The 11,691-nt window shown below is 41.8% G+C and overlaps 1 non-coding gene across 1 annotated transcript; it reads left to right on the top strand.

Annotated features, from left to right (window-relative positions):
• The first annotated feature begins 8,499 nt into the window (after window positions 1–8,499).
• On the top strand, window positions 8,500–8,607 carry LOC130958669 (small nucleolar RNA R71). The gene has a single exon (XR_009077779.1). It is a non-coding gene; the product is annotated as a small nucleolar RNA R71 (small nucleolar RNA).
• The last annotated feature ends 3,084 nt before the right edge of the window (window positions 8,608–11,691 follow it).

Genomic DNA, 11,691 nt, shown 5'->3' with positions numbered 1-11,691 from the left:
CTTGAAAAACGTCATAGAAAAACTAGTAAGAGAAGGAAAGCTAGATCGATTTTTGGCCAATCGGGATGACGAACCAAGAAAAAGAAGAAGGGATGAGGATGTTGGACGATCTGAACGATCACCTCGCACACCGGAAAGACATGTTCACGTAATACACGGCGGATTTGCCGGAGGAGGAATCTCCAAATCATCCCGAAAGTGACACCTCAAAGAAGTATACCACATCGAAGGAAAAAAGGAAGTCCCGGACATCCCAGCAATCACGTTTACCAAGGAAGACGCATCCGGAATCATCTCGGGACACGACGACCCCATGGTCATTACGATCATACTGGCAAACGCCAACCTTCACCGTACATTAATTGACCAGGGAAGCTCTGTAGACATCTTATTCAAAACTGCCTTCGACAAACTCGGTCTAGACGAAAAAGAGCTAAGAGCATACCCAAACAGCCTGTTCGGACTAGGAGATGCCCCAGTTCAACCGCTGGGATACGTATCACTGCATACAACCTTCGGAAAGGGGAACCAGTCCCGAACACTCAAGATAGATTACATCGTGGTCGACGTAAGCTCAGCCTACAATGCCTTAATAGGTCGGACAACATTAAATCAACTCGGCGCAATAGTTTCAACCCCACATCTATGTATGAAATTCCCAACTGCGGAAGGGATAGCTACGATAAAAGCAGATCAAAAAATGGCACGTCGCTGTTACAACGAAAGCCTAAACCTCCGAGGTGAAGGAGGAGAGTTCCACACAATCAAGCTCGGTGGAGTTCAGACGCGAGAAGAATTCCGACCACAACCCGAAGGAGAAATAGAAAGAATCCAGATCGGAGACACCTCGGATAAAACAACTAATATTGGCACGATCCTGAAAGGAGACGTAAAGGAATCGCTAATACGGTTCCTATGAGATAATGTTGATCTCTTCGCATGGAAAGCTGCCGACATGCCAGGTATTGATCCCGAACTAATGAGCCACAAATTGGCAGTCTATCCGGGATCTCGGCCGGTACAACAAAGACGAAGAAAACTTGGACTAGAACGAGCTCAGGCTATAGAAGAACAAGTACAAGCGCTACTTGAGGCCGGGTTCATAAGGGAAGTCAAATATCCACTATGGCTAGCAAACGTCGTCTTAGTGAAAAAGTCAAATGGGAAGTGGCGAATGTGCACCGACTACACCGACCTCAACAAAGCCTGCCCAAAAGACCCCTATCCACTCCCAAGCATCGACGCTCTAGTGGATGCTTCATCAGGATATAAGTATCTCTCATTCATGGACGCATATTCAGGGTACAACCAAATCCCCATGTATCCACCAGATCAAGAAAAAACCTCGTTCCTAACACCGAAAGCAAACTACTATTACATCGTGATGCCTTTTGGTCTCAAGAACGCAGGAGCTACTTATCAAAGGCTAATGAATAAAGTTTTCTCAGATCACATGGGAAAAATCACGGAAGTTTATGTAGACGATATGTTGATAAAGACACAAAGCAAAGATACATTGTTATCCAACCTAACTCAAGTGTTTTCTACTATCAGGAAACACAACATGCGGCTCAATCCCGCAAAATGCACCTTCGCAGTAGAAGCTGGAAAATTCTTGGGCTTCATGCTCACACAAAGGGGGATTGAAGCAAATCCAGACAAGTGTCGAGCCATACTCAACATGAAGAGCCCAACCTGTATCAAAGAAGTATAACAACTCAACGGGAGGTTAGCCGCTCTATCCCGATTCTTAGCAGGAGCTGCGATAAGATCTCTTCCCTTCTATGCTACTTTAAGAAAGAGAAAATAGTTTGAATGGACAACAGAATGTGAGCAAGCCTTCCTAGACTTCAAGGAGTTCTTAGGACGGCCACCTATCCTATCTCGGCCATGAGAAGGAGAACCGCTCATATTATACCTCGCAGTAGGGAGCCGGGCAATAGCCTCAGCACTAGTCAGAGAAGACGAACATGGGCAAAAACCCGTCTACTTCATTAGCAAAGCACTACAGGGATCCGAGCTGAACTACCATAAAATAGAAAAGTTTGTCTACGCTCTGATCCTCACATCCCGGCGGCTTCGCCCATATTTCCAAGCGCATACCATTAAAGTTTGAACCAACCAACCCATGAAAGGAATATTGCAGAAAATAGATCTAGCAGGAAGAATCCTACAATGGGCAATCGAGTTGTACGAATTCGATCTCCAATACGAGGCGCGTACAGCAATCAAATCGCAACACCTAGCCGACTTCGTCGCAGAATTTACAGACATCCCGGAAATCCCCATAGAATGGAACATATACGTAGACTGGTGTGTGAAATTGTGATCACTACTTTTCACAACTCAAATAATCCCTAGTAATGGCCCCAAAAACTTGGTGCTCAATACCATGGCATAAACACAACTTTGCACAACTAACCAGCAAATGCACTGGGTCGTCCAAGTAATAAACCTTACGCGAGTAAGGGTCGATCCCACGGAGATTGTTGGTATGAAGCAAGCTATGGTCACCTTGTAAATCTTAGTCAGGCAGACTCAAATGGGTATAGATGATATATGAATAAAACATAAAGATAAAGATAGAGATACTTATGTATATCATTGGTGAGAGCTTCAGATAAGCGTATGAAGATGCTTGTCCCTTCCGTCTCTCTGCTTTCCTACTGTCTTCATCCAATCCTTCTTACTCCTTTCCATGGCAAGCTTATGCAAGGGTTTCATCGTTGTCAGTGGCTACCTCCCATCCTCTCAGTGGAAATGTTCAACGCACCCTGTCACGGCACGGCTATCCATCTGTCGGTTCTCGATCAGGCCGGAATAGAATCCAGTGATTCTTTTGCGTCTGTCACTAACGCCCCGCCTTCAGGAGTTTGAAGCACGTCACAGTTATTCAATCATTGAATCCTACTCAGAATACCACAGACAAGGTTAGACCTTCCGGATTCTCTTGAATGCCGCCATCAGTTCTTGCCTATACCACGAAGACTCTGATCTCACGGAATGGTTGGCTCGTTTGTCAGGCGAGCGCTTGGTTGTCAGGCGATCAACCATGCATCGTGTATCAGGAATCCAAGAGATAAACATTAGAGCCTTGTTTGCTTGTAGAACAGAAGTGGTTGTCAATCACTTGTTCATGAGTGAGAATGATGATGAGCGTCACATAATCATCACATTCATCAAGTTCTTGAGTGCGAATGAATATCTTAGAATAAGAACAAGCGGAATTGAATAGAAGAACAATAGTAATTGCATTAATACTCGAGGTACAGCAGAGCTCCACACCTTAATCTATGGTGTGTAGAAACTCCACCGTTGAAAATACATAAGAACAAGGTCTAGGCATGGCCGTGAGGCCAGCCTCCCAAAGAGGGTTCAATCATAAAAACATGATCAAAAGCTCTAAATACAATAGTAAAAGGTCCTATATATAGAGAACTAGTAGCCTAGGGTGTACAGAGATAAGTAAATGACATAAAAATCCACTTCCGGGCCCACTTGGTGTGTGCTTGGGCTGAGCATTGAAGCATTTTCGTGTAGAGACTCTTCTTGGAGTTAAACGCCAGCTTTTATGCCAGTTTGGGCGTTTAACTCCCATTTTGGTGCCAGTTCCGGCGTTTAACGCTGGGAATTCTGAGGGTGACTTTGAACGCCGGTTTGGGCCATCAAATCTTGGGCAAAGTATGGACTATCATATATTGATGGAAAGCCCAGGATGTCTACTTTTCAACGACGTTGAGAGCGTGCCAATTGGGCTTCTGTAGCTCCAGAAAATCCACTTCGAGTGCAGGGAGGTCAGAATCCAACAGCATCTGCAGTCCTTTTCAGTCTCTGGATAAGATTTTTGCTCAGGTCCCTCAATTTCAGCCAGAAAATACCTGAAATCACAGAAAAACACACAAACTCATAGTAAAGTCCAGAAAAGTGAATTTTAACTAAAAACTAATAAAAATATACTAAAAACTCAACTAAATATACTAAAAACATACTAAAAACAATGCCAAAAAGCGTACAAATTATCCGCTCATCACAACACCAAACTTAAATTGTTGCTTGTCCTCAAGCAACTGAAAATCAAATAAGATAAAAAGAAGGGAATATGCAATGAACTCCAAAAACATCTATGAAGATCAGTATTAATTAGATGAGCGGGGCTTATAGCTTTTTGCCTCTGAACAGTTTTGGCATCTCACTTTATCCTTTGAAATTCAGAATGATTGGCTTCTTTAGGAACTCAGAATCCAGATAGTGTCATTGATTCTCCTAGTTAAGTATGATGATTCTTGAACACAGCTACTTTATGAGTCTTGGCCGTGGCCCAAAGCACTCTGTCTTCCAGTATTACCACCGGATACATACATGCCACAGACACATAATTGGGTGAACCTTTTCAGATTGTGACTCAGCTTTGCTAGAGTCCCCAATTAGAGGTGTCCAGGGTTGTTAAGCACACTCTTTTTGCCTTGGATCACAACTTTATTTCTTTCTTTTTCTTTCTTTTTCGTTTTTTTTTTTCGTTCTTTTTTTTTTTGTATTCACTGCTTTTTCTTGCTTCAAGAATCATTTTTATGATTTTTCAGATCCTCAGTAACATGTCTCCTTTTTCATCATTCTTTCAAGAGCCAACATTCATGAACCACAAATTCAAAAGACATATGCACTGTTTAAGTATACATTCATAAAACAAAAGTGTTGCCACCACATCAAAATAATTAATCTGTTATAAAATTCAAAATTCATGCAATTCTTCTCCTTTTCAATTAAGAACATTGTTAATTTAAGAAAGGTGATGGATTCATAGGACATTCATAACTTTAAGGCATAGACACTAAGACACTAATGATCATAAGACACAAACATGGACAAACATAAAGCATAAATTTTTGAAAAACAAGAAAATAAAGAACAAGGAGATTAAAGAACGGGTCCACCTTAGTGATGGCGGCTTGTTCTTCCTCTTGAAGGTCTTATGGAGTGCTTGAGCTCCTCAATGTCTCTTCCTTGTCTTTGTTGCTCCTCTCTCATGATTCTTTGATCTTCTCTAATTTCATGGAGGAGGATGGAATGTTCTTGGTGCTCCACCCTTAGTTGTCCCATGTTGGAACTCAATTCTCCTAGGGAGGTGTTTAGTTGCTCCCAATAATCTTGTGGAGGAAAGTGCATCTTTTGAGGCATCTCAGGGATCTCATGATAAGAGGGTTCTCTTGTTTGCTCCATCCTCTTCTTAGTAATGGGCTTGTCCTCATCAATGAGGATGTCTCCCTCTATGTCAACTCCAACTGAATAACAGAGGTGACAAATGAGGTGAGGAAAGGCTAACCTTGCCAAGGTAGAGGACTTGTCCGCCACCTTATAGAGTTCTTGGGCTATAACCTCATGAACTTCCACTTCTTCTCCAATCATGATGCTATGAATCATGATGGCCCGGTCTAGAGTAACTTCAGACCGGTTGCTAGTGGGAATGATTGAGCGTTGGATAAACTCCAACCATCCTCTAGCCACGGGCTTGAGGTCATGCCTTCTTAATTGAACAGGCTTCCCTCTTGAATCTCTCTTCCATTGAGCGCCCTCTTCACAAATGTCAGTGAGGACTTGGTCCAACCTTTGATCAAAGTTGACCCTTCTTGTGTAAGGATGTTCATCTCCTTGCATCATAGGCAAGTTGAATGCCAACCTTACATTTTCCGGACTAAAATCCAAGTATTTCCCCCGAACCATAGTAAGCCAATTCTTTGGGTTCGGGTTCACACTTTGATCATGGCTCTTGGTGATCCATGCATTGGCATAGAACTCTTGAACCATTAAGATTCCGACTTGTTGAATGGGGTTGGTGAGAACTTCCCAACCTCTTCTTCGAATCTCATGTCGGATCTCCGGATATTCACTCTTTTTGAGTGAAAAAGGGACCTCGGGGATCACCTTCTTCAAGGCCACAACTTCATAGAAGTGGTCTTGATGCAGCCTTGAGATGAATCTCTCCATCTCCCATGACTCAGAGGTGGAAGCTTTTGCCTTCCCTTTCCTCTTTCTAGAGGTTTCTCCGGCCTTGGATGCCATAAATGGTTATGGAAAAACAAAAAGCAATGCTTTTACCACACCAAACTTAAAAGGTTTGCTCGTCCTCGAGCAAAAGAAGAAAGAAGAGAGTAGAAGAAGAAAAAATGAGGAAGAAGGGAATGGCTTTGTGTTCGGCCAAAGAGGGGGAGAAGTGGTGTTTAGGTTGTGTGAAAATGAAGGAGTGAAGAAGGGATTATATAGGATGGATGTGAGTGGTGAAGAGAAAGATGGGATTTGATAGGTGAAGGGTTTTTGGGGAAGAGGTGTTGAGGTGATTGGTGAATGGGTGAAGAAGAGAGAGAGTGGTGGGGTTGGTGGGGATCCTGTGGGGTCCACAGATCCTGAGGTGTCAAGGAAAAGTCATCCATGCACCAAATGGCATGAAAAAACACGTTTTTAGCCAATTCTGACGTTAAACGCCGGGCTGGTGCCCATTTCTGGCGTTTAACGCCAGGTTCTTGCCCTTTCCTGGCGTTAAACGCCCAGAATGGTGCCAGACTGGGCGTTAAACGCCCACCTGCTAGCCTTACTCGCGTTTAAACGCCAGTAGGTTCTTCCTCCAGGGTGTGCTATTTTTCTTCCTGTTTTTCATTCTGTTTTTGCTTTTTCAATTGATTTTGTGACTTCTTATGATCATCAACCTACAAAAAAATATAAAATAACAAAAGAAAATAGATAAAATATAACATTGGGTTGCCTCCCAACAAGCGCTTCTTTAATGTCAGTAGCTTGACAGAGGGCTCTCGTGGAGCCTCACAGATACTCAGAGCAATGTTGGAACCTCCCAACACCAAACTTAGAGTTTAAATGTGGGGGTTCAACACCAAACTTAGAGTTTGGTTGTGGCCTCCCAACACCAAACTTAGAGTTTGACTGTGGGGGCTCTGTTTGACTCTGATTTGAGAGAAGCTCTTCATGCTTCCTCTCCATGGTGACAGAGGGGTATCCTTGAGCCTTAAACACAAAGGATTCTTCATTCACTTGAATGATCAGTTCACCTCCATCAACATCAATCACAGCCTTTGCTGTGGCTAGGAAGGGTCTGCCAAGGATGATAGATTCATCCATGCATTTCCCAATCTCTAGGACTATGAAATCAGTAGGGATGTAATGGTCTTCAACTTTTACCAGAACATCCTCTACAAGTCCATAAGCTTGTTTTCTTGAGTTGTCTGCCATCTCTAGTGAGATTCTTGCAGCTTGTACCTCAAAGATCCCTAGCTTCTCCATTACAGAGAGAGGCATGAGGTTTACACTTGACCCTAAGTCACACAGAGCCTTCTTGAAGGTCATGGTGCCTATGGTACAAGGTATGGAAAACTTCCCAGGATCTTGTCTCTTTTGAGGTAATTTCTGCATAGATAAGTCATCCAGTTCTTTGGTGAGCAAAGGGGGCTCATCCTCCCAAGTCTCATTACCAAATAACTTGTCATTTAGCTTCATGATTGCTCCAAGGTATTTAGCAACTTGCTCTTCAGTGACATACTCATCCTCTTCAGAGGAAGAATACTCATCAGAGCTCATGAAAGGCAGAAGTAAGTCCAATGAAATCTCTATGGTCTCATTTTGAGCCTCAGATTCCCATGGTTCCTCATTAGGGAACTTATTGGAAGTCATTGCACGCCCATTGAGGTCTTCCTCAGTGGCGTTTACTTCCTCTCCCTCCTCTCCAAATTCGGCCATGTTGATGGCCTTGCACTCTCCTTTTGGATTTTCTTCTGTATTGCTTGGGAGAGTACTAGGAGGGAGTTCAGTAACTTTCTTGCTCAGCTGTCCCACTTGTGCCTCCAAATTCCTAATGGAGGATCTTGTTTCAGTCATGAAACTTTGAGTGGTTTTGATTAGATCAGAGACCATGGTTACTAAGTCAGAGGTGTTCTGCTTAGAACTCTCTGTCTGTTGCTGAGAAGATGATGAAAAAGGCTTGCCATTGCTAAACCTGTTTCTTCCACCATTATTGTTATTGAAACCTTGTTGAGGTCTCTCTTGATTCTTCCATGAGAAATTTGGATGATTTCTCCATGAAGAATTATAGGTGTTTCCATAGGGTTCTCCTAGGTAATTCACCTCTTCCATTGAAGGGTTCTCAGGATCATAAGCTTCTTCTTCAGATGAAGCATCCTTAGTACTGCCTGGTGCATTTTGCATTCCAGACAGACTTTGAGAAATCAAATTGACTTGTTGAGTCAATATCTTGTTCTGAGTCAGAATGGCATTCAGAGTATCAATCTCAAGAACTCCTTTCTTCTGACTTGTCCCATTGTTCACAGGATTCCTTTCAGAAGTGTACATGAATTGGTTATTTGCAACCATTTCAATTAGCTCTTGAGCTTCTGTAGGCGTCTTCTTCAGATGAAGAGATCCTCCAGCAGAGCTATCCAAAGACATCTTGGATAGTTCAGACAGACCATCATAGAAAATACCTATGATGCTCCATTCAGAAAGCATGTCAGAAGGACATTTTCTGATCAATTGTTTGTATCTTTCCCAAGCTTCATAGAGGGATTCTCCTTCCTTCTGTCTGAAGGTTTGGACTTCCACTCTAAGCTTACTCAATTTTTGAGGTGGAAAGAACTTTGCCAAGAAGGCATTTACTAGCTTTTCCCATGAGTCCAGGCTTTCTTTAGGTTGTGAGTCCAACCATGTCCTAGCTCTGTCTCTTACAGCAAAAGGGAATAGCATAAGTCTGTAGACCTCAGGGTCAACCCCATTAGTCTTGACAGTGTCACAGATTTGCAAGAATTCAGCTAAGAACTGATGAGGATCTTCCAATGGAAGTCCATGGAACTTGCAATTCTGTTGCATTAGAGAAACTAATTGAGGCTTAAGCTCAAAGTTGTTTGCTCCAATGGCAGGGATAGAGATGCTTCTCCCATAGAAGTCGGGAGTAGGTGCAGTAAAGTCACCCAGCACCTTCCTTGCATTGTTTGCATTGTTGTTGTTTTCAGCTGCCATGTCTTCTTCTTCTTTGAAGATTTCTGTTAGGTCCTCTACAGAGAGTTGTGCCTTAGCTTCTCTTAGCTTTCACTTCAAGGTCCTTTCAGGTCCAGGGTCAGCTTCAACAAGAATGCCTTTGTCTTTGCTCCTGCTCATATGAAAGAGAAAAGAACAAGAAAATATAGAATCCTCTATGTCACAGTATAGAGATTCCTTGAGGTGTCAGAGAAGAAGAAAAATAGAAGGAAGAAGGAGAAGAATTCGAACTTAATCAGATAGAGTTCGAATTGTGCATTGAGAAAGAGTGGTACTCCATAAATAGAAGGATGTGAAAAGAGAGGAAGAAATTTTTGAAAATTAAGTGAAAGATTTTGAAAACATTTTGAAAAACTTTAATTGATTTTCGAAAACCAAGAGTGGGAAAGAAATCAAGTAATTTTTGAAAAAGATTTTGAAATTAGAAATCAAAAAGATATGATTAAAAACTGTTTTGAAAAAGATGTGATTAAAAAGATATGATAAAAAAAATTATGCTTTTTAAAAAGATATGATTGAAAAGATATGATTTGAAAATAATTTAAAAAGATTTGATTTTTAAAAATTAATGACTTGCCTAACAAGAAAAGATATGATTCAAACATTAAACCTTTCTCAACAGAAAAGGCAACATACTTAAAATGTTGAATCAAATCATTAATTGATAGTAAGTATCTTTGAAAAAGGAAAGAAATTGATTTTGAAAAAGGTTTGATTGAAAAGATATGATTTGAAAAAGATTTGATTCTGAAAAACTTTGAAAGCTTGAAAAAAATTGATTTGAAAACAAAATCCTCCCTCTTGTGCCATCCTGGCGTTAAACGCCCAGAATGGTGCACATTCTGGCGTTTAACGCCCAATGCACTACCTTTTTGGGCGTTAAACGCCCAACCAGGCACCCTGGCTGGCGTTTAAACGCCAGTCTGTCCTTCTTCACTGGGCGTTTTGAACGCCCAGCTTTTTCTGTGTAATTCCTCTGCTGCATGTTCTGAATCTTTAGTTCCCTGTACTATTGACTTGAAAATAGAACCAAGATCAAATAAACAATGCATGCAAGACACCAAACTTAAAATTAGACACTAGACTCAAACAAGAAACATAAAATATTTTTGGTTTTTATGATTTTGTAATTTTTTTTTTTTTTGGATTTTTCGAAAATTATATGGAAATAGAAAATGAAGGTTTCAGAGTTCTTAATTTGAATTCCAGGAATCATTGCAATGCTAGTCTAAGACTCCGGTCCAGGAATTAGACATGGCTTCACAGCCAGCCAAGCTTTCAAAGAAAGCTCCAGTCCAAAACACTAGACATGGCCAATGGCCAGCCAAGCCTTAGCAGATCATTGCTCCAATAGCAAGATTGATAAAAATCAACAAGCTCTTGTGATGATTAGTTGAAACCTCGGTCTAATAAGATTAGACATGGCTTCTCAGCCAGCCAGATTTCAACAGATCATCATGAAACTCTAGAACTCATTCTTAAGAATTCTGAAAAACACCTAATCTAAGCAACAAGATGAACCGTCAGTTGTCCATACACGAAACAATCCCCGGCAACGGCGCCAAAAACTTGGTGTGCGAAATTGTGATCACTACTTTTCACAACTCAAATAATCCCTAGTAATGGCCCCAAAAACTTGGTGCTCAATACCATGGCATAAACACAACTTTGCACAACTAACCAGCAAGTGCACTGGGTCGTCCAAGTAATAAACCTTACGCGAGTAAGGGTCGATCCCACGGAGATTGTTGGTATGAAGCAAGCTATGGTCACCTTGTAAATCTTAGTCAGGCAGACTCAAATGGGTATAGATGATATATGAATAAAACATAAAGATAAAGATAGAGATACTTATGTATATCATTGGTGAGAGCTTCAGATAAGCGTATGAAGATGCTTGTCCCTTCCGTCTCTCTGCTTTCCTACTGTCTTCATCCAATCATTCTTACTCCTTTCCATGGCAAGCTTATGCAAGGGTTTCACCGTTGTCAGTGGCTACCTCCCATCCTCTCAGTGGAAATGTTCAACGCACCCTGTCACGGCACGGCTATCCATCTGTCGGTTCTCGATCAGGCCGGAATAGAATCCAGTGATTCTTTTGCGTCTGTCACTAACGCCCCGCCTTCAGGAGTTTGAAGCACGTCACAGTCATTCAATCATTGAATCCTACTCAGAATACCACAGACAAGGTTAGACCTTCCGGATTCTCTTGAATGCCGCCATCAGTTCTTGCCTATACCACGAAGACTCTGATCTCACGGAATGGCTGGCTCGTTTGTCAGGCGAGCGCTCGGTTGTCAGGCGATCAACCATGCATCGTGTATCAGGAATCCAAGAGATAAACATTAGAGCCTTGTTTGCTTGTAGAACAGAAGTGGTTGTCAATCACTTGTTCATGAGTGAGAATGATGATGAGCGTCACATAATCATCACATTCATCAAGTTCTTGAGTGCGAATGAATATCTTAGAATAAGAACAAGCGGAATTGAATAGAAGAACAATAGTAATTGCATTAATACTCGAGGTACAACAGAGCTCCACACCTTAATCTATGGTGTGTAGAAACTCCACCGTTGAAAATACATAAGAACAAGGTCTAGGCATGGCCGTGAGGCCAGCCTCCCAAAGAGGGTTCAATCATAAAAACATGATCAAAAGCT

This window comes from Arachis stenosperma, chromosome 10 (genome assembly GCF_014773155.1).
Source record: "Arachis stenosperma cultivar V10309 chromosome 10, arast.V10309.gnm1.PFL2, whole genome shotgun sequence".
Lineage (NCBI taxonomy): Eukaryota > Viridiplantae > Streptophyta > Magnoliopsida > Fabales > Fabaceae > Arachis > Arachis stenosperma.
The sequence above is the reverse complement of the archived record's forward strand: the minus strand, read 5'-3'. Positions and strand labels throughout refer to the sequence as shown.